Below are 21,795 nucleotides of genomic sequence, written 5' to 3'. Positions count from 1 at the left end.
GGGGTTGCTGCAGTTGGTCAGGTCTAGGTTCAGCAACAGTATGTGCTCAAAGAATGAGGTCAGCTGACTACCTGAATATACTGAATGACCAGGTTATTCCATCAATGGATTTTTTCTGCCCTGATGACACGGGCATATTCCAAGATGACAATGCCAGGATTCATCGGGCTCAAATTGTGAAAGACTGGTTCAGGGAGCATGAGACATCATTTTCACACATGGATTGTGGCCAACCACAGAGTCCAGACCTTAACCCCATTGAGAATCTTTGGGATGTGCTGGAGAAGGCTTTGCGCAGCGGTCAGACTCTACCATCATCAATGCAAGATCTTGGTGAAAAATGAATGCAACACTGGTTGGAAATAAATCTTGTGACACTGCAGAAGCTTATCGAAACAATGCCACAGCGAATGCGTGCTGTAATCAAAGCTAAAGGCGGTCCAACGAAATATTAGAGTGTATGACCCTTTTTTTTTGGTGGCGACTTTTTTTTTGGCCAGGCAGTGTATAATATAAAATTATTTCACATTGAATGGAAGTACTTTATAATATTGTAGTACAAACAGACAGTTTTCAATTCACTCTCTAAATGACCAACTAACGTATTTAGTAATTGGGAAAAAAAAAAAACCCCGAATGTTATGTCTTGTCACGGGCCCGATATGAGGGGTTCACAGGCTGGAGGTGGGCTCCAAGCCACGTGTTTGGGACCACTGCTCTTGATGCAATGTAACACTAATGTTAAATAAATCAATTCAGAGTAAGGGTATGCATATATTTTTATATTATGTTTTATGATTTTATGTTTTAACATCACAGTAAACTAGTATACTAAGGCACAGTGGCCAGTGCATATAAAAATGGAATGCGTGTAAATGGTGTACACAAACATGCACTTAATGACAAATAAATCATCAAAAAACCAGAGCAGCTAATAACCAGACCAAGGGCCAAAGTAAGATATTTAATACTACTAAATTACTAGGTTTTGTGCTTTCATGTTGACCAAGTGGCACCAGGAAGTTACAGACACAATAAGTGGTTTGAAGTCGATCAGAGCCAAACTCACCACCGGTGACTTCTGGTGAGACAGTCTCCCAAATCTGAGGGGAAGAAAAAAAAATTCCACAGCATCTGTGGCTTCAGGCTCCCTGTTTTGGTAGGGGAATGAGGAATTTTTCATGGCTGATTATTTCAGCCACAGTTTTGTTAGTAATTTCTCTGTGCAGCAGGATTGCACAAATGCGAGTTCTACGGCGGCACACTGACACGTCTCTAGTGCATGACGTCTCCCTTACTGGAGAGGCTGAGCACTGAGGGAGGACAGGAGTGAGAACACAGGGGTTTAATGTGAGCCCTGTCTCTCAGGGATCCAATCCGTGTTAGTCATCCATGATCGCAGGCACAATTTCAACATGGGAAAAGTGTCATAACCAGAAAACATTTTCTGTTTTTTTTTCAGAATCATCTTCCACATCGATCCTCGGTCATTCCTATTGTTCGATGCCTAATTTATTGTGTACTACACGTTATCTCAGTTGTGTTCATTTGTTCATCATTCATCAGTTATGATATTAAACTAATGAAAATAGAAACAGTGTTGAAGGGTGTAATGGCCCTAAAGCAGGGGTCCTTTAGGGGTACTTTACTTGGTTAGCACCAAAACGATTATGTCTTTAGCTTGGGTTTCAACAAATACGCAGCACACTTGAAGATAGTGTTGTGTATTTGAGTCATCATCACACGGGATACAGTAGTTAAGACAGCCAGTGGAACAGAAAGTGAGCAGTGCTTGTAAACCATTCAGAAAAAAAAATATATTATTAGTATGTTATTATATTATTGATTTTCACTTTAACAAGCATATTGTCTGCATGAAATTAATATCGTTTTTATAAATAACGAATCGCTAGAGAAAATACTGAACTTTAGATTTTTGCTCACACTTGAAGATAGTGTTGTGTATTTGGGTTTTCCTCACTGTCATCATCAGGTGACAGCTTTTTATTGTTGCCAATCTGTCCAAAAGCGCGCCGAGTTGTTCTCAGAATAGCTAAGACGGACTGCATGTGACTAGGAATGTCCACAAATGTCATTTTCCCTCCCATCACGTCCCTTGTCAAATCTCCAGAAATTCCCCAAGTGAGCCTTTTTAGGAACAAAGCCGAAAAAGGATTAGAATAACTCACAGCAAGTGGGAAGGAAAAAAAAACATTCCTGTTGTCTGCATGCTTAACCCGACTCCACCTTCATGCCTGGATATTCCAGATATTTTGCTGCAGGTGTCCAACCATTTGACCGAAACATTTTTAGCCACAGGCACAACACATAGTATGTGGAAATAAGACAAACTTTTAATGTTGACTTTATTTGTTTTGGCCAACTGGCCAAACTTTAGAGACAGTCCAGATTTAACTGCTGTAACTTTCAGCTGAATACAGTCTTGTTTTTTAAAATTCAATTACATACAACAAAGCCCTGTCCTATGTCTTATTCAAATGTCTCACATAGACTGCTCTAAATAACAGGAAACGTGGGATTCTCCTATTTTTGTTGCCTATGTTGCAATGTCAGAAATTTGCAGTACACATACAGCTAATTTTGTGTGTACATGCTCCTGTACTGCACGGCTTTTGCCAACTTATCCTCATACTCATACTTTTTTCACTTTTAATCAAATAAATTCAGGGGAGACTTAGAGATCTGCTCCAGCGCCGAAGCTAACATTAGCTGCGGGGCTAACTCCCTTCACTTAATGCTTGTCAGCAGCAGAGGTACTGTAGCTTACCAGAAAAGTCATTGATCGCTAGCGGTATGAACTTTGTTAGCACATAAAAATCCATAAGTTAGCATCATTGTTTAAGCCGCAGGGTTCAAAGTTTGTGAAAAAACTAGCGGTTTATAATGCGGAAATTACGGTAATACAATTTATTATTATTATTATTATTATTATTATTATTATTATTATTATTATTGTTATTATTATTATTATTATTATATAATGTGTCAATGTACAATAATAATTGTCTGCGTAAAATAAATAAAACATTAACACAACAAAAAGGTGTTAACTTGCCCATAAATTGTACTTAAACTAGCATCAAGTGCTAAGTGTAGCACATGGTGGGGGAAAAAACTTCCGCCTCACTTACTTAAAAAATAGCTCTATGTCATTCATAATATTCACTATAAAAAGCAATAAAAAAAAAAAACGAGATTTGTTTTTAAACCCGTGTTGTTGAGTAGGTTGTTGACATTGAATCCGTAGGCTAGGCTAGACATATGACAAGTAAACATTGTCACGTAAACGTAATAACTGCCCAAATGTAATTATAAAAACAAAAACACCTGAATATTTCAATAATAATGTGTTTCCCGAAAGGAAAAAAAAGGGCAGTAAATATTCTCACATGTTTATTCATTAAGAAACTACATATTTTAGATTTCCAGTTTCCTTAGCTTAGCATAATGGCACATGCTACATCATCTACTAACCGTAATATGCTTTGCTACGTTTGAGAGAAAGACAGATTTGGGTTTAATTTATGCCAACCAGCTGCTGGGCACAGCTAAGTGGCCATAAATGTTGTGATAGAGCAGCCATTTCTCCCCAGGCATGTGCTTTTTCAAAATATACACGTGTGGGGGGGGAAAAGAAAAACACAATTAATGGAACACAAAGCACATTTGTGGTCTGCTAATCCATCCTCCTTAAGAGAGTGACTTGCACTCTGTGCTCTTTCCTCTGTTCCTTCAAACACCTGCAGCGGTTCTCGTCTGTTGTAATTGCTAACAGGTCTAGAGCGAGTATGCTAAAGGTAATTGGGTAGATGTATTTTATTCCGGGCCCGTACGTTTCTTCAGCTTTGATCTGCCAAAGCTCTGTGGAGCTCTTAAAGCCTGGTGATCTGACAGTGCGAGGTGATGGAGAATACAGCAGGTGGAGATGTGTTAATTACCAACTCTTGAAGCCGCAGGAGGCCAATCCTTCAGTGTGACCTGTCTGCTTTACCAGCTGTTGGCCCTTTGCTGTCCTTTTCTTTATGGGCGTGAAGAGTGTGTCTGGAAAAGCAGATGTTTTTTTTTTTGACACTTTGGTTGTTGTTTTTTTTTTTTTGTTGATGGATCCAACACATGCTATATTTTGTGTGCTCACTCCTTTTTTTTTATTTGCTCCTCACTTCATACCAGTTTGCTGTTGCTACGGCGACTCTCTACTGTACGTATACTTTAACGATACGCCTTCTTTGGCACGTGTCTGTTTTTTTTTTTGTTCTGTCCCCTTTCTTCCTTGTTTCACTTAATTAGCACCTCTGGAGGTTAATCGGTAAATTGCAAGTAATTATCGCATAGGTATGATTAAACCTGTCCTCTGTGTTCTATTCACCCAAACTTCGGATATGGATTCAAGTTACAATCGTAACGTAATTACGTATAAAATAACAATAAATACGTTTCGAAATGAATCTGTTTAACTTAAATGACCTGAACTACAAACGGGATCTTCTTGATCAAAAGCTGTGTAGATTTATTTTTGTCCAAGTTATTGTTTAGTTATGAAAAAATGAAGTCGGCATTTCATCAAATTCTTCATGCTAGGTCAATGATTCTCATATTTTTGCACGATCACTAATTACAAAAAAAAATCCCACAGTGTACAATAATGGGAGCCTCTTTAATTACACAGCCGTAGTAGGTTCATTCAAAAGACTGTGTTTGTTTTCACGCATCATTTTACCTACCACTTTAGAGCCGATCGACACGCACAACACGGTGACGCACAAACTAGTAATAATTGGGCTGTTCTCTGCAGTGGTCGCAGGTCGCTGTTCTTCCCAGGGAGACTGTTTTATTGATTGTGAACTGTCTATCAATAAATGATAGTGAAGCAGTTTTGCCCGAGCCACATTAGCATGCTAATTGAATGTTTGCGATCATTCAAATAGGTAAAGGGAAAGTGACCTACTTGTCACTCTGTGGGGGGCGGTACCATGCTCAGAGCACGTCAGTGGCAACCTGGCAGTCGGTGGACTCGAACCTGAAACCTTCTGGACCCAAGCCCGCTTCCTGAATCACTAATCCACCACTTCCCACTAAGGGATCATATAAAGCCAGCGCTGCGATACTTCTTTTATATATCATGTAACACTGATATTCTTGATATAACATTACTAACTTTTACTAATTCCAGTGGAAAACTTGTGGAAAAATGTGTTTATTGCTCCATAGCAACAGCATTTCAATAACAAAGAATTCCAAGAAATGTAGAAAATTTTGAAATATTTCCGTAATGAAACAATAAAAATCGAGAAATTTCAATAACAAAGAATTCCAAGAAATGTGGAAAATTTTGAAATATTTCCGTTATGAAACAATAAAAATCGAGATGTAAAACACCTAAGAAGAAACAACAGGGACTCCACAGCGTTGGGTCGATGATGAACAATTTGTATTGCACATTAAATGTAAATTTAAGTTAATATACGACATAGATAATAGTATACCATTTTTTGATAACCTGGACAAAAATATGTAGTGTTGAACATCCAAGGACAAAAGTCCACACAACAGTCAAGAGAGAGTTTGTAAGTCTGAACTATGGACCAAATTGTTGTTACATCACTGGACAAATCTCTGAAAGTGACGTTTTTTTATCACACTCGCACGGGCGATTTGCATAAAAAAAGCTTCCACAGAGTGAGCTATAAATAAACGTCTCACACACACACACACACAAACGTACACTCAAACCCCTCACACACACGTATCGCCTCCCAGACTTAAAGACAGTAGCCGTGCCAAGTTTGCAGCGAGGTCAACCCTATTTAGAGAGCAGACAGCCAGACTCCAGGAGCCGGCAGAGGAAAAGACAGATTTAAATACAGAAGAGACGGAAGAGAAGTAGGTCTTGGTAACCTGACACCAGTTACTACACACAGGCATGCATACGTTTAAGACTGTCCATGTGCACGTGTGTGTGTTCGTGTGTCAGTGCGACTTTTCCATCTTTCACTGGAAGATTTCTGGTGACTTAACAGATGATCGCACAAAGACAAAAAAAAAAGAGTCCTTTGGACTCGTGGGCCACAATTGTCCTAAAATTGAACTAAGGGGAGTCCGGGGTCAGGAGCAGATAGATGGAGTGTTTGTGTAAAAGTCCTGCATAAAGGCTAACATGCTAAAATGCGTTTAATATTTTCTACCTCATCTATTGGGGAAACGTGGGTAATGCAGGGAAAGGTCAGAAGTATAACGATGATTTAAATCAATTCTATAATCTGGAAAAGTTCGGCGGGCCAGAATAAAAAGCTAAACGGGAAGCATCCGGACCCCCGGGCCTTAGTTTGCCAACACCTGGGCTAGACTGTAGCTAGTTACCGCAAAATATTGTGACTGTTGTGATGTATGGGATAAAAAATGTGTTTTTTTTTGGTTTTTTTTATTCAATTTTTTTCAAACATTTTTATTTACTCTCTAATGTGCCTGGTTTAAATCATGGGTCTTGAACTATTTCTGGCCAAGAGCCCCTGGACAATCAGTAGCTAGGTATTGATTAATCGCAATTAATTATGATTAATTAACTTGGCCCCGCTATTTCAGAAGTAGTTGTCCAATTTGGTTTGTTTTAAAAAATGTATTAATTTTACTACAAACACCAGGCTTAACTTTTTCAAGCTTTAGTAAAATCCTGTTTATGAAGAAAATGAAAACAACAACTACAGGTTAGTTTTAAAAAAAAATTTACTATTTTTTCTTTTTAGATACATGTTGTTTTTTTTTCCTCCTAAAATTTGCCCTGCTGTTGATGAATTTAAACTGTGATGACCAGTAAGAATTCACATCCAGATCTCATCTCTGTTTCCACATCAGGTGTAGGTATCTTTTCCCCCGTACGAGGAGACTCAACGTTCTGCACGACTGAAAAACCGGCACTGACGCCCTTCACGCAAATCACAGTGACAGATTACTGTCACCTCTGTCTGCACATACAGACGGTCTACGACAACAACCTGCAGACGAAGAAGGTAATGCCGTTCCTCGGTCTTAAGTGTTGCATGAATTATACTTTTAGGAACATATTTTGAGACATTGCGTGGGATGTCTCAAAGGAAGAAAATTGCAGGGAAAAGTGTAGGACATGCTAAAAAAAAAAAAAAAAAAGGTCTAACCACACGTTAGACATGTCAATCCCAACTGTTTTTACAGGTTGGGGTATTTTTATTTATTTCCCATTCTTTTCATCCTGTCAATCCCCCGTAAAAACCGAGACCATGTTTAAGAAAATGACATTTTTCTTGAGTGACCCAGTGCAAGGTGGGCGAGTGGAAGAGTGGGTGTTTTGTACTTTATGTTCTTTCCAGTCTCGTTCCTCTCAGACTCTGCAGACATAAATGTTCTCAGTCTGGTATAGCATGCAATTTTCAATCCATGGGCGATGATTGATGTAATTAGCAGTAATGGAGTTGCTGCTAATTATTGTGCCGGGAAAAGAGGTTTGATTTATTGCGCATTAGAGCGCCACATCTCCCTATGGTGCAGGATCTATAGGTGCCTCTTCACAAAACCATTACTGAATCAGCACTGATGGTAACGTGATTACCATCGACAAGCACAGGCAAACCTACCTCGGAATATATACATAGGCAGTAGCAGAATAAATGTGTCGGTGAATACGGGATTTTAAGTTTAAATGAAAGTCTGTTGATAACCAGCTGTTTTGGTGTATGGTCGTAGTTATTTATAAGTATTAGTTTCAGGAACTGTGGAGCTTTGGCCCAGAGGCAATGCCTCTGTCATTGGTGTGGAACCCCAGGGTTCACCTCCTGGGCAAAATCGCATCCCGGTTGGGGCGGTTGGTACCTTGGACTCACGGTACGGTGCAATGTGATTTGGGTGGTGGTCATAAAGACTGCTGACCCCGCGACCCGGTATGGATAAGCAGATGAAAATGGATGGATGGATGGATGGAATTTTCTCTTCATGGCAGACCTAATGTCATGTGACATAACAGTATCGATACCAACACTTGGCATAAAATGTCACGATCATAACATTTATATTACATTTAGCAGAGGCTTTTATCCAAAACTTAGCCCTACATTGTATTAGCAGAGGCTTTTATCCAAAACTTAGCACTACATTGTATAACCTAGGACATTGTATAATAAAGCAGCTTAACATAACATAACAATGTATTGCGATATAACACGATATTTTAAAATAGCATCAATGCAATAACTTAGCAACATTAAAACAATTACTTTTTCTCTCACTCACAAGTTTCAACAATGTAAGTAATGCACAATACCTATGATGAAAAAATCTTTTTTTTTTCAGTAGAATTACTACTGATCATCTCGAAGAAGCCACTATTTCAGAAGGAGGTAAACGCTAAAATTGAGTTAAAATCTACCGCACGCGGAGCAAAGTGACATAGAGCCGATTATCATCAGAGCCCAACTCTGCAGGTTCATATTTCAGGGTGTCGTGGACATCACATATATCATCCCTTTTATTGTTGTGTAAATAGAAACGGTATAATGTGCATACTGAGGAAGTGTTAGCAGAAACTGCAATAATAACCTAAGGTAGAATTTAGCTCTGCGTCCATCCTGTTGGATTCGGTTTTATATATACGTAGATGCTGTTAAGTCAGTATGGTCTGTGACACACTGTTGTATATCTATTACCATATATATCATATGCTCTATGTGTCACGAGAGTCCCTTAAAGTCAAGATATTGGAGTACAGAGTGTTTATATAGAAAATGTCATTTAAAAAAAAACCTATCAAATGCTAGTTGTTCTGATGGTATTTAGAGCTCCTTCACTGTGTGTAAATAACAATAACTGACTATGTATAAGGTGAAGATGATGAGGTCTGTTTCCCTTCCCCCCTGCTTGTGTCTTGTATCCAACGCACTTAAGTGACACATTTGAGTGACGGCACACCGAGTGACGGATGTCAATTCAAAAGAAAAGAACAACATACACTACCGTTCACTAAAGTTTGGGGTCACTTAGAAATGTCCTCATTTTTGAAAGAAAATCACTGTTTGTTTGTTGTTTTTTCAATGAAGATAGCTTTAAACTAATCAGAAATACACTTTATACATTGCTAATGTGCTAAATGACGATTCTAGCTGCAAATGTCATGTACATTGGTGTATAGAGGCCCATTTCCAGCAACTATCACTCCAGTGTTTCTAATGGTACAATGTGTTTGCTCATTGGCCAATGGATGATTAGAAAACCCTTGTGCAATCATGTTAGCACAGCTGAAAACAGTTTAGCTGGTTAGAGAAACTATAAAACCGACCTTCCTTTGAGCAGGTTGAGTATCTGGAGCATCACATTTGTGGGGTCGATTAAATGCTCAAAATGGCCAGAAAAAGAGAACTTTCATGTGAAACTCGACAGTCTGTTCTTGTTCTTAGAAATGAAGGCTATTCCATGTGAGAAATTGCCAAAAAAAAAAAAAAAGAAGATTTCTTACAACGGTGTGTTTGAAGTCTTCAAAATAAAAGCCTTGCAGTTGTATTGTAGACCTATTGCAGTGATACGGGTGCATTTTCACTTTAGTTTTAACGATAATCTCATGGGCCCTACCATGCCTAGGTCTGCTTTATACTATAGGGAAATCCTTGAACTAACTCCCTCGGTCACCTTGGTCTGTTTGGCCCCCTAAGGCTGTTTGCTTTGGTTTCTTGGTTTGAGTGAAGGCCCTCAATTTGTATGATGAACACAACCTTTGGCAACAAAGTGTGCTGACAGAACAGTTTATCCTTGAAGAGTGGCACTTCCAGAAGCACATCACACAATCGCTTCTCTTGATTCTTACCTAGAAATACACGCCAGCAAATATCAATCAACGGACATCTACTAGGATTTGAAGGTTCGAAAATATTTTTTACATTTTTGTCTTTTTGTTTTTTGTTTTGTTTTTTTTTGGTTGGAGGGGGTTACATTTTGGCATCCAAACTTTAAGCATCGCATATTTCTATACAAAGTTATTAATTAATATAAGAAGGGGAAATGATGAAGAAAGGAAGAAAATATGGAAGAAAGGTAGAAAAATGGGTGGGAAGGAAGAAGGGAAATAATGAAGAAAGTAACAAAATGAGTGGGTAAACAAACAAAGGACAAAGTGTGGGTAAATAAAGAAATCATTTGAGAAGGAAGGGAGGGAGGAAGAAAAAGGAGAAGCTCAGCCTGAAGGGAGAAATAAAACGGTGGGAATTAAAGTAATGGATGGATAGACAAAAGACAGAGGGAAAGAAAGGGGGGGTGGGTTAAAAAGGAAAGATAGAAAAAGGGACACAAGAAAGGAAATATGAAAGTCCAAAGGATGGAAGGAAAGAAGAAATACAGGCAAAGAAAATGAAAAGGAAGGTGGAAAATATGGCAGGAATGAATGAACAAATGACAGAGAGAGAGAGAGAGAGAAGCACACTGTTAGCAGTACAGTAGTGCAGTACAGTAATACTACAATACACTTAAAATTTGAATTCAAAATTGAATTTTAGAATCTGACAGAGAGAGAGAGAGAAGCACACTGTTAGTAGTAAAATCTGAGCAGTCACCAAATCTGTGAGCTATGGATTGATCCTGATTAGTTTTGATTAATCGTGACTGTAATCAATTCCGATTAGTTCTGATCAAACTGATAGCATCGAGCGGCCTCAAACTTTGATCCCTGTTTGATAAATTAGTTTTCCAACATTTTTACAAAACCTATTTTAGCCCGTTCAGAAGAACAGAACATGACTTTAAAAAAAAAATTCAAAAGTTCATTCGGGCAGTCGCTGCTCTCTGATCCAGAGTCAAGAGTTCAGACTGAACAACCAATAACAAAGGATCAGGGAGGATATTTCCACAGCGATGATCACTGTCAGTCAGGCTTTAGCAACATCATTGCTTGCATTTTTAAAGCCAACAATGAAAATCATTTCGGGGAAAAAAAAACAAAAAAAAAACTTCTGAGCCTGAAAACAATTCACACTGTTCTAAGAAAAAATAAACCTTCCGCTGAAGTGTCTTAAAATAGATAATCAGTTAAAATTCATATTTTTAAAAAATAAAGACCCACAGCGGTTCCTGATAGAAAAGCAAACGTCAATTGTTGGTCTTGCAGCACACCATTTGCAGCTTGTCATTTGTATTCTTTCCCCCCCACAATGGCTGCTCCATCTTTTCTTTGTTCTCTCTGACTCCTTTTTTTAATTTCACAGGTGAAACTGACCTGAACCTGTCAATCACCCAGAGGAAAGTGGAATTAGAAACAGAGTCAGTGTCTTTTTCTTTTTCTTTCTTTCCTTCTTTTTTTTTTTTTCCTTTTTTTTTCAAAGCTTCACTAACAGCTCTGTCTTCTCTTCACACAGTCTAAATGTCAGGCCTTAATCGTTCCACGTCCGTTTAATTGGATTATCGCAAACCGTAAAAATAGTCCAACTATTTTAAGGTTGGATTTTTACTTTTTTAGTTTGATGACGGGTACCTCGGATACCTCCTCTTTTTTTATGTTTTGTGTCAAACTAAGGAGAAGGATTCAAATCATCCAAACCAGGTCTGTAATTTAACCCATCGCTGACCATGTTTACAATTTGATCCTTATTGACAGATATTACCGTATTTTCCGGATTATAAGTCGCACCAGCCAGCTATGGTGCCCTCTAGCGGTTGTCAGTGTGAAAATAATGAACGTGTAAATTTTCGGTGGTACAGAAGTAGGAGATACTGGTACACACGCCTAGAGTGCCCTCTAGTGGCTGTCAGTGTGAAATTATAAGTCGCAAAATCCAGCCAAAAAAATACGACTTATAGTCCGGAAAATATGGTAATTTGATTTTAGATCATACTCTAATTTTTTTTCCTACCTGTATAACATCATCTGATTAACAAACTCCTTTTATTCATATGAGAACTCTTTGACCTACGACTGTATCGAGGACATTAATCCGGACCGAGTCCTCAATCACGTTTTCAGAAAGTGGACCAGCATGCCTCACTCTTGCCAACAGATGTTGCTGGAATGCTGTTATGCCTTTCGACACACTAACAGTCTTCTGCCAATTATTCCAAATGTCGACCCATTTGTCCAACACCTGGTGCCAATTTAAGGAAACCCCAGATCCTGTTTTTTTTTTTTTTTCAATAGTTTCATAGTTTCTACCCCTTATTTTCACATCAGAAGTTTGGATTATTGTTTGTGACCAAAACCACATCTTGTGGTCAGACTTCTCCTGACAGACTCTAACTGGCTCCTACCGGTTTCTACCAGTTCTTTCATCTGCTTCACCAGGTTTCCCTTGCAGAGTACTGTACCTTCGGTCCTTCAGCTGCCTGTCTGTCTGTACTTTGACGGACCTTAGTGTGTCAGCTGCCTGTCTGTCTGTACTTTGACAGACCTTAGTCTGGGTATGCGGCCCTTTGCGGTCCCAGTAGTCAGTCAGAACTGAAGAAGCCTCTTGGATGAGAGGTGAAACGTCTTTGAAAAAAGCTACTCCGTCCAGTTGCCCCCCGATGTATCTATTTCTGGATTTTTAGCATGGAGCCATTGTACTTTTACTAAGCTTTTTAGCAAATACTTTTGGCTAACATCCTGGTTACAGTGTTTCTAACTTTAAGCAACTCATTATTTGCATGGTTTGAGGAAATGACATGTTATATAAAAAGCTTTTACTTTGACAGGTAAAAAAAAAAAATATATAGGCTTTAAGATCTGACAAATAGCCAGCTCCAAAATAAACTAGAGATTTGGAGTGATAGCACAAATATACTGCTGGAACTGATTAAAAGTCATTTAACAAAGATCACATAATACATTCTCCTGTGGATTAATTATCGTGTTTAAAGTAATCATGGCAACCACTTAGTAACTGATTTAGGTGTGGGGGAGCTAAATTACCACAATGAAAAAAAAAAGAAAAGGCGACAAATTGAAATGTGCATGTTGTTTTCATTTAACTTTGAAAATAGTAACATAACAGCTGGACATGTTTTCTTACTTTGGTTCCTTGGCAAATAGTTGAAAATGAACTCATTTGGTTGTTTTTGTTAAATGACTTTTTCACTACAGGTGGTTCTCACTAGAGGTTATCAACAGGTGGTCAACGATCGAACGAACACAAACACATACACACACACATAATAAATGTATGTAATGACAATGACAATTATTAATAGTGCTAGACCTGTTTGTACGACGTAAAACTATTTTGTTTTTTTTTTATATTCTTGCCCTAATCAGTGAAATCAACCATCTGTCATTTGTTTAAAGAGTTGAACGCATCAGAATTGAGGCATTGCTACAGTTCCCTCTGAGCAAGTGCTTCCTGAGTCAATTATGTTTTTTTCTTTTTTTTCCTGTAGTTTTTAGGTATGTGGAACTCCACCCAGCTTCACTTACACTGACGGGTGATAAAGATCTGCAGCCTAAACAACGACAACAGAAACACTTCTGTGGGATGGCTTATCATCGATGCTAATCTCATAGATTGTGACTTTATTAGCCAGCGATTATGTGACTAATCTTGATCTGGTGAGATTAGCCAAGTAGTTCAGCGGTGTCTAGGAGTTATTTCTGTCCCTGCCCGACTCCACTGATCCAGTTACATTGGGTTCAGAACAATGACCCCAGATTAGCGCTCAGAGTAATGCTAGCCACATGTTTGACCAACTAATGCTGCCTATGCAAAAGAAGCAGAAAGAAAACAATAAGCTCTGTCATTGCTCTGATGAGTCTATCTATCTATCTATCTATCTATCTATCTATCTATCTATCTATCTATCTATCTATCTATCTATCTATCTATCTATATATATATGTAGATATATATACATACTATAGTAGATATATATATATATATCGTTTCTGTATATATGATCGTTTCCTCATCTGTCTTTCCTTGTTTTTATTTGATTAATTTAACATTGTTTTTGTTTTGTTTTGTTTTTTAAGAAAAGCTTTGTTTGAACTAAACCAATGTGTCAAAGGTCAGTATGTAATGTTAGATAAGAATCTGATGTTTTTATCACAGTAAATATATATATATCTACATATATATATATATTTATATGTTTATATATAGATAGATAGATAGATAGATAGATAGATAGATAGATATAGATATATATAGAGAGTGTGATACAAATGTTTCAGAGCTAATATATACAACTACCAATGATATCTTCTGGAGACCCTTTTTTTGAAGTTCATGGTGTGAGTCTTTGCGACATGAAGCGGTATGAACCCAGGACCCTGTGCATGTAAGGCCGAGGTTCTGATGTTGTAACCGCTAATAGCTAAAAACTTGAACAGGACAAGGCCAATCGTTTTTGGCCTTATAAATGATTATTATTATTTTATTTACACCTACTGTATATCACGGTTCTCCTTTTGCTCCCTCAGTACACTGCAGATTTTTTTTTAATTCCAATTTCGTGAGAGTTTTGCTATATCGCTGTATTTTACAGTAATTCTTTTTCATTATTTTCGTGAAAAAAAAACCTTTTCTAACCTAAAAAAAACAGTAAAACATAACAAAAATAAACTAAAATACATTGCGGGTAGCTTTGATTACCTAGAGTTGATTGAACACAGCATTGAGCATACTCTTCTGTTCCTCACGCTGATTGGCTCATGCATCGTACCATCTCTCAGCATCTCTCCTTGTCTGTTTACCACTACAGTGCGTTGCTGCAAAGTCTGTGCTCTTCTCGTGTTTGGTGAAAGTTGGCCCTAATTTAACGTCCTACGATGCCTCCTAAACGCTCTGATTATCTTCTCAGGCTTCTGTTACGAAGCCTGTGTATATGTGTATATATATATACACATATACACATATATAATATACCTGTATGTACATATATGTGTGTGTATATATATATGTTTGTGTTTTTATATATAACAAATGTATTTAGATTATTGTCATTTGGTTGCCAAATGTGTGGTTCCCTGTGAATCACTGTCTTCTTTTTTATTCTTCCCAATGACCGGGGCTTCCATCAGTTGCTAATGACACATAGTGACCATGTTTCAGACGACTGCTGATGACTGTAATCTAGTTTCACACAATCAATTACCCACCAGGACTGTCGATGCCCTAATCAGGCGTTAGCAGGGCTTATTAGCCCTGATCATGGCCCACGTCTAGGCTCCATCAGATGTAGCGAGAGTAAAATAACAGGGCTAAGGTTCAGCGAAACCATCAGGGATTCACCAAGCGGGTAGTTTGTTGTTTTTTTTTTCCTCCTTGAGGCATTAGTACTTATCAGGAGAGTAATCAATGCAAAACATGGAAAAGTTAGTTTCATTATCCGTCACCTTACAAAATGACAGCAGTAATCTTTAATCATCTATGTACGTATTTTCTCCCCAATATAATCAGCCTGTCAGATTTTAATCATTTTCTTCAGGCATACAAATACTTCTTTGACGCCGATTTACTGGGACTACACGGTAACTCGTGCACATCTTATAATCGTGTCGTTAAAAGGTGCAGCAGATCATTGGTTCGAAGTATATTCCAGCTGGAAATCTACTGACGACGGTAGTGATTAATGCAATGTTTGGTATTTTGGACCACAATTTATCAGCAAAACAGATTTGGTTTTTAAAGTGTTGGATTTAGAACATCATTGTTTTTAACTAGCAAAAAGATTTATATATATATATATATATATTATTGCAAGACTGCGTTCCACTCTGTTTTTCTTGGTTTTAAATACAAGATGTATTAGAGGGGACATATTTTGTCAAATTTTCCATATACATATTTGCATCTAGTTTCTCCAACCGAGTAGATGTTTTATAATCTGTCAAAATCCCAAACTAAATCTCGAAGTATTTCCGATGTCACTAGTTTCGTGACGACGAAAAAACATTGAATGTAATACAATTAAAGGTTTCTTGGAGGAAGTTAAAAGTAAGATTTTTGATCTTTAAATATAGACGTACTTGTATAGATGTACTTAATTATTTATCAGTGCCCACCAAAGGTTGTCCTCTGTTCACATTAGTTGATCCATAACGATATCACATGACATTTTTCACTGCTCAAAGACAACGTGTCCTGTCACTTCACTACCGGTGGACAGTAAGTCATTTTAAAGAAGTTGCGAAAAAAAAAAAGCCAGACGCTCTCATTTTTTTTTTCCCTCTCTAATGGGACAATCCCGTCCAACCCTTACCTTCACTCGAGGTGTCAAAACACATTTATTCTCCCCTAATAAAAATGCCGCAGGTTGAGTTTCCTCTGCAGGAAGAAGTCAAGGTGGACACGGTGATTTGAGTGGCTCTGCTGGGAGATGCAGTCGCTGACAACAAGCTCTCAGCAGCATGATAAAAGGGGCTTATCATTAGGATGGTAAAATGAGAATCAATAATGCTTCTAAGATGGTCAAAAATTATACTTCCATCTCTCTTATATATGCTGTCATTAATCCAGATTTGGAGCCTGCAATTTGAATACAATCAGCAAAAAAAGCCACAACGTACCTATTCGTTTTAAACTGCTGGGAACAAACATGGAGGTGCAACAGGTGCAAATCTTGTTCGATAAAAGGATCGGGAGCTCAGTGCCGGGCTCAGCCCTGATTACAGCCCATAATACTTATCAGCTGATGGCTGAAAGCAGGTTTCTGCGCTTGTTCATGAGCAAATGCACCAAATGGGGAACATAAAGGCGGCTTATTTAGCTGGGGCACGGGCTAATCTATTCACTTACACTAATAACATCAGCTAATCAGCAGGAGAGTCTTCCCCAGGCCTTTTAAAGCCTTTCCTCACGGCCGTCAAGTGGTCAGTAGGTCACGATGGTTGGACGAGTACTGCCAGTCCAAGCTGCGGTATTATTGTTGTGTTTTTGATAAGACGGTCAGTATACGATACGGCGTTAATTAGGTAGGAAATGATTTGATTCTTCAGGTTAGATTTAAGCCAAACACTGCACACTTTGAACTGAGTTAAAATGATGTTTTGTTAGGGGAGTTTTTTAGACTAACCTTCTTGACGTGACCCAAACTAGGATTAGGGTCTACAGTGACCATGACAATGAGTAAGTTATATTGACACAGTAATAATAAAGACTTAATTATATAAATATGTTAATTAAATATGTTATTTTAGCACTAGCATTTACCACTAAAAATGATTTCTTAAGTTAAGAGTAATCCTGTAAATGCTCTAAAACTGTGGATCCCATTATTTGATGGAAATCAATATTCAAAAAAAAAAAATGTGTGCAAATTTAACAATATAGGACAAAAACGAAAATATTTCAATTAAGTTTATTTGCCTTGCTTGGCACGCATGCTATACCTCCACACCCCTCTAGGGGGCCTGTGTTTCCATTTTGGTAACCATTGCCATAGTAACGTAAAAATCATATTGAAATCATTCTGGTCTAATCATTTTGAATGAAACACATGAAAACCAAAAAAAAAAAAAAAATTAATTTTTTTAGGCAATTAAATAGGTAAATTAAAAATAGGCAATTAAAATACATGAGGGGTAATTGTGACAAATGCAAACACAACGCAAAGAAGAAAACAACAAACAAATAAGAATTAGATTTGATATTTCTGTATATTCTTTTCATTCACACCAAATCTAAAAACAAAACAACATTTTTTCATACAGCTTATAAACTGAATTGTGAAATATTCAAACTGCCAAACTTCCAAAGCTCGTTAACGACGAGGCCCGGTCACAGTGTGAGAAAAGTCGCCGCGAAGAAGCTGCCGCTCCACTAACAGCCATTCAGAGCTTCATTTGTCAGCGTACATCGGATATTTTTACCCTCTAATTAGCAGGGGAGTACAAGCGCGGCACTGTGTAAGGGAGAATGAAAAAGGGTAGGAGCAGAGAAACAGAGGCTCAGCATCCATCCTCTAAATGTGTTGTTGTACAGAGAAGGGCTCCGAGGGCTGTTTGTCACAGTGGGGCCTGGAATTACGGTGTCATTGTCTGAAGAACCACTGGGGCTGATAAATGACTTTCAAAATCACTATTTTCCCTCACTAAGTACCTGCTTCACTAACTGCTGATGAATATGGCCTAATTAGCTGCCTGACTATTGGGGCACATCCAGCCTTTGTCTTTTCTTGTAAACCTGTAGGCCACCTCGCAGAGGTGTGGACGCGAGTCACGTGACTTGGACTCGAGTCAGACTCGAGTCATCAATTCGATGACTTTAGACTCGACTTGACAAAATGTAAAGAGGCTTTGCAACTCGACTTGGACTTTAACATCAGTGACTCGTGACTTCACTTGGACTTGGGCCCTTTGACTCGACAAGACTTGATGCTTTCTCCAAAACCCAAAGTGATCTGTGTAAATATATTATTATTTTGTTTAAAAGGACTCGAAACAGAAACGTAAGGGACTTGGGACTTGACTTGACACTTTTTAGTCTTGACTTGGACTCGACTCGGACTTTACCTGTCTTGACTTGACTCGAACTTGAGTGCAAAGACTTGAGACTTACAAAGCAATGACTTGGTCCCACCTCTGCCACCTCGCTCATTATAACATTTCTTATGCATAGCTTCCCCCCCTCTCTATTTTTATGTTCTCGGAAATAAAAAAAATAAAAAACATTAATTTTTCAAAAAATGCATTCGTTTGTGACTCACCTGAGATTTTTATGTTCTCGGAAATAAAAAAAAAACAAAACAATAATTTTTCAAAAAATGCATTTGTTTGTGACTCACCTGAGTAAAACACGACTCCGTTTTTTTTTTTTTTTTTTTTTTTTCTCCCACTATGACAGTGAGGTCTGCAGCTGTGCAGCCTTGTGTTTAGTAACATTCATATGCGGTGATACCGGTTACCTGCTGCCTTCTCTGACCTCTGCATCTGTCAGACACTTCACACTTGACTGCCTTCTGAAATCCCCAGATTATGGCCAACAGCTCCCTGCTGCGCCTTGGAAATGCTGCATTGAGCGCGGGTGGAGGGGGAGTGGAGCAGCACCATCTCATCCACATCCCAAACAGGCGCTGCCTTCCTCTCCCTGCCAGGATTTTAATGGAGTGGTTACAGAGAAACAGAAAGAGGAAAACAGAGAGGAAGGGAACATGAAAGGGAAATCTTCTGGTAGACGTTCAATGTTCCCCGTTCTTACAGTCAGTGTAATATCGAGACTTTTAAAGGCAACCTCTTCTCTTTTTTTTTTTTTTGACTGAATTTTAACTATATTACCCGAAATTTTGCCCTTTTAAACCCTTCCTAATTGACTATAGAAATTCACAATACATATCTTTACATGGTTCTATGTACCTAACACCTAGATAGCTAAAACTGTATTAGCCTCTCAGGGGTTCCCTTCTAGAAATGAAGGATTTTAGGGCTATATTTCTTCTGTTGTTTCTTCTTACAGAAAAAAATAAAAAATAAAAATAATACATATACCTGTATATGTTTGTGCATAAATATACATACATACAGGGGTTGCAGAATTATTAGGCAAATGAGTATTTTGACCACATCATCCTCTTTATGCACGTTGTCTTACTCCAAGCTGTATAGGCTCGAAAGCCCACTACCAATGAAGCATATCAGGTGATGTGCATCTCTCTAATGAGAAGGGGTGTGGTCTAATGACATCAACACCCTATATCAGGTGTGCATAATTATTAGGCAACTTCCTTTCCTTTGGCAAAATGGGTCAGAAGAGGCACTTGACAGGCTCAGAAAAGCCAAAAATAGTGAGATATCTTGCAGAGGGATGCAGCACTCCTAAAATTGCCAAGCTTCTGAAGCGTGACCATCGAAACAACCGAGGCGCAAAATAACTGCCCATGAACTGAGAAAAGTCAAGAGTGCAGCTGCCAAGATGCCACTTGCCACCAGTTATGCCATATTTCAGAGCTGCAACTTCACTGGAGTGCCCAGAAGCACAAGGTGTGCAATACTCGGAGACATGGCCAAGGTAAGAAAGGCTTAAAAAACCACCACCACCGAACAAGACACACGAGCTGAAACGTCAAGACTGGGCCAAGAAATATCTCAAGACTGATTTTTGATGAGTATTAAAGTTTGATGGTAACAATTGGTATCTTAAATCCTGAAGAACTTTAGACATTTTCTCTGAAGGAACTTTGTGCATAAATGAAGTTGTTTCATGTTACATCCTGGTTTCCACCGTCTTTTTATAGAGTTGATTCCCAAATGCATTAGTTAAAAGGCGCTCTCTGAGGGTCTTCCTGCAGGAAGTACCGTGGGTTGAATGGTTAATGCAATGTCAGGCAGTTAAGAAATCATTTTTAGAGTAGGACCGTCTGTGTGTGTGTTTGTGTATTGTTCGTCCTGGTGTCCTTGGCGTGTGAGTTTTTAGCCCAGCACTCTGAGATACATCTTCGTCTTTTTTTTTTTTTTCCTCTTGAGGTTTTTCTTTATTTCCTGTTGATTCATTCTATATTTCCTCAACTTGACCTCTGTGGGTGACCTGTATCTAACCACAAATGCCTGTCGACTCCGAGGTCTTCCTTTGGGTCCAATTACCTGCAGTCTGTTGATTTGAAAGCGGCTGGGATTCTCTTATCTGCAGTACAGTATGTTGTTTCCCGAGCTCCTTGGCTTTAATTGGTTAAACATCACAGACCTTGTACCGTAGATCGGAATCACTAACCGGTTAGAGCCGCTTTAAAGTGTCGCATTAAATACCCAGCCTCATTGTCAACCACCGAAGGAGCTCTTTTCGAAGGCGGAGTGCGTAGAACGAAATGACCTCTCTGTGGTGTGCAGGCACCTGTTATATATGAATAAGTAATGAATGCAGTTACAGTACTTATAGTACTTACTTGTATTGCGTGTCCTCTCTACAATGGCATTAAAGTTGCAATACTTCAGGCAAAACAGTTTCCAACCGATAAAAGTGATTATGAAGTAATATGATTAGTTGTCAGTGTTTAATGCGATGTCTGTGTATGTTGACGTAGGTTAAAGCAGTACTTCTCACATCCAATGGAATATGGCACGTCGGACATAAGTGTACCACTGCTGTAATGCTTGAATGATAACAAACCTCCAGTCACTAGGTGGCAGCGTTTTGTACAGATAAAAATAAACATCTTATCAGGTTCTCAATAGTATTTAAATTTGGGGGGGGGGTATGGGTCAGGGGTATGGTATCGGGGTACACTGGTCAAAATCGAAATGCTGTAGAAATTGTTTCAGCATTATTGTGATAAACTGGTGACTTCCTGCCTGTAGAAATACATATCTTTAGTTGTTTTGTTTTTTTGTTTGTTTTTTTTTTTTCTGGTGTTGTTGCAGGTTGCAGACTGGCCGTGTAGCAGTAGCATACGGCAAACATCTTGAGGGCTGTTACCATGCGATCCACATCCAAGGTGATCTGAGAGGCGCACGGGTGATGTAGTGGCTCTTCAGGAGTAAAACAGCAATAAGAAGACTCAGATGAAAGCTGAGATTAAAAGAGAAGATGCCGCAGCCGAGGCTCCCTCTGTAGATAATTCAGGTCTAATCTGTGCTCTGCAGGTGTGCAGCCAGTGCCTTTGCAAATATTTACTTACTCCTTAGCTCCTGCACGCTGCGTCTGCTCGGGGGAAGCGGGTAAACCACACACGAACACGCGAAGGAGTCATGTAAGTGTGATGAGTAGCAATCATAAAAATTAGGGATGCTTGAGCAAAACCTGAGGTCCAATATTCACTGACAACAGGGTTCACACAAGTGTAGAATAAACACAATAGAAAGGTGGCGTTAATAATAATGATAATAATGATAATAATGATAATGATGATAATAATAATAATGATAATAATAATAAT

The sequence above is a fragment of the Cynoglossus semilaevis genome, chromosome 9 (assembly GCF_000523025.1).
Source record: "Cynoglossus semilaevis isolate Cse_v1.0 chromosome 9, Cse_v1.0, whole genome shotgun sequence".
Taxonomy (NCBI): domain Eukaryota; kingdom Metazoa; phylum Chordata; class Actinopteri; order Pleuronectiformes; family Cynoglossidae; genus Cynoglossus; species Cynoglossus semilaevis.
Note: the sequence above shows the minus strand (reverse complement) of the source record.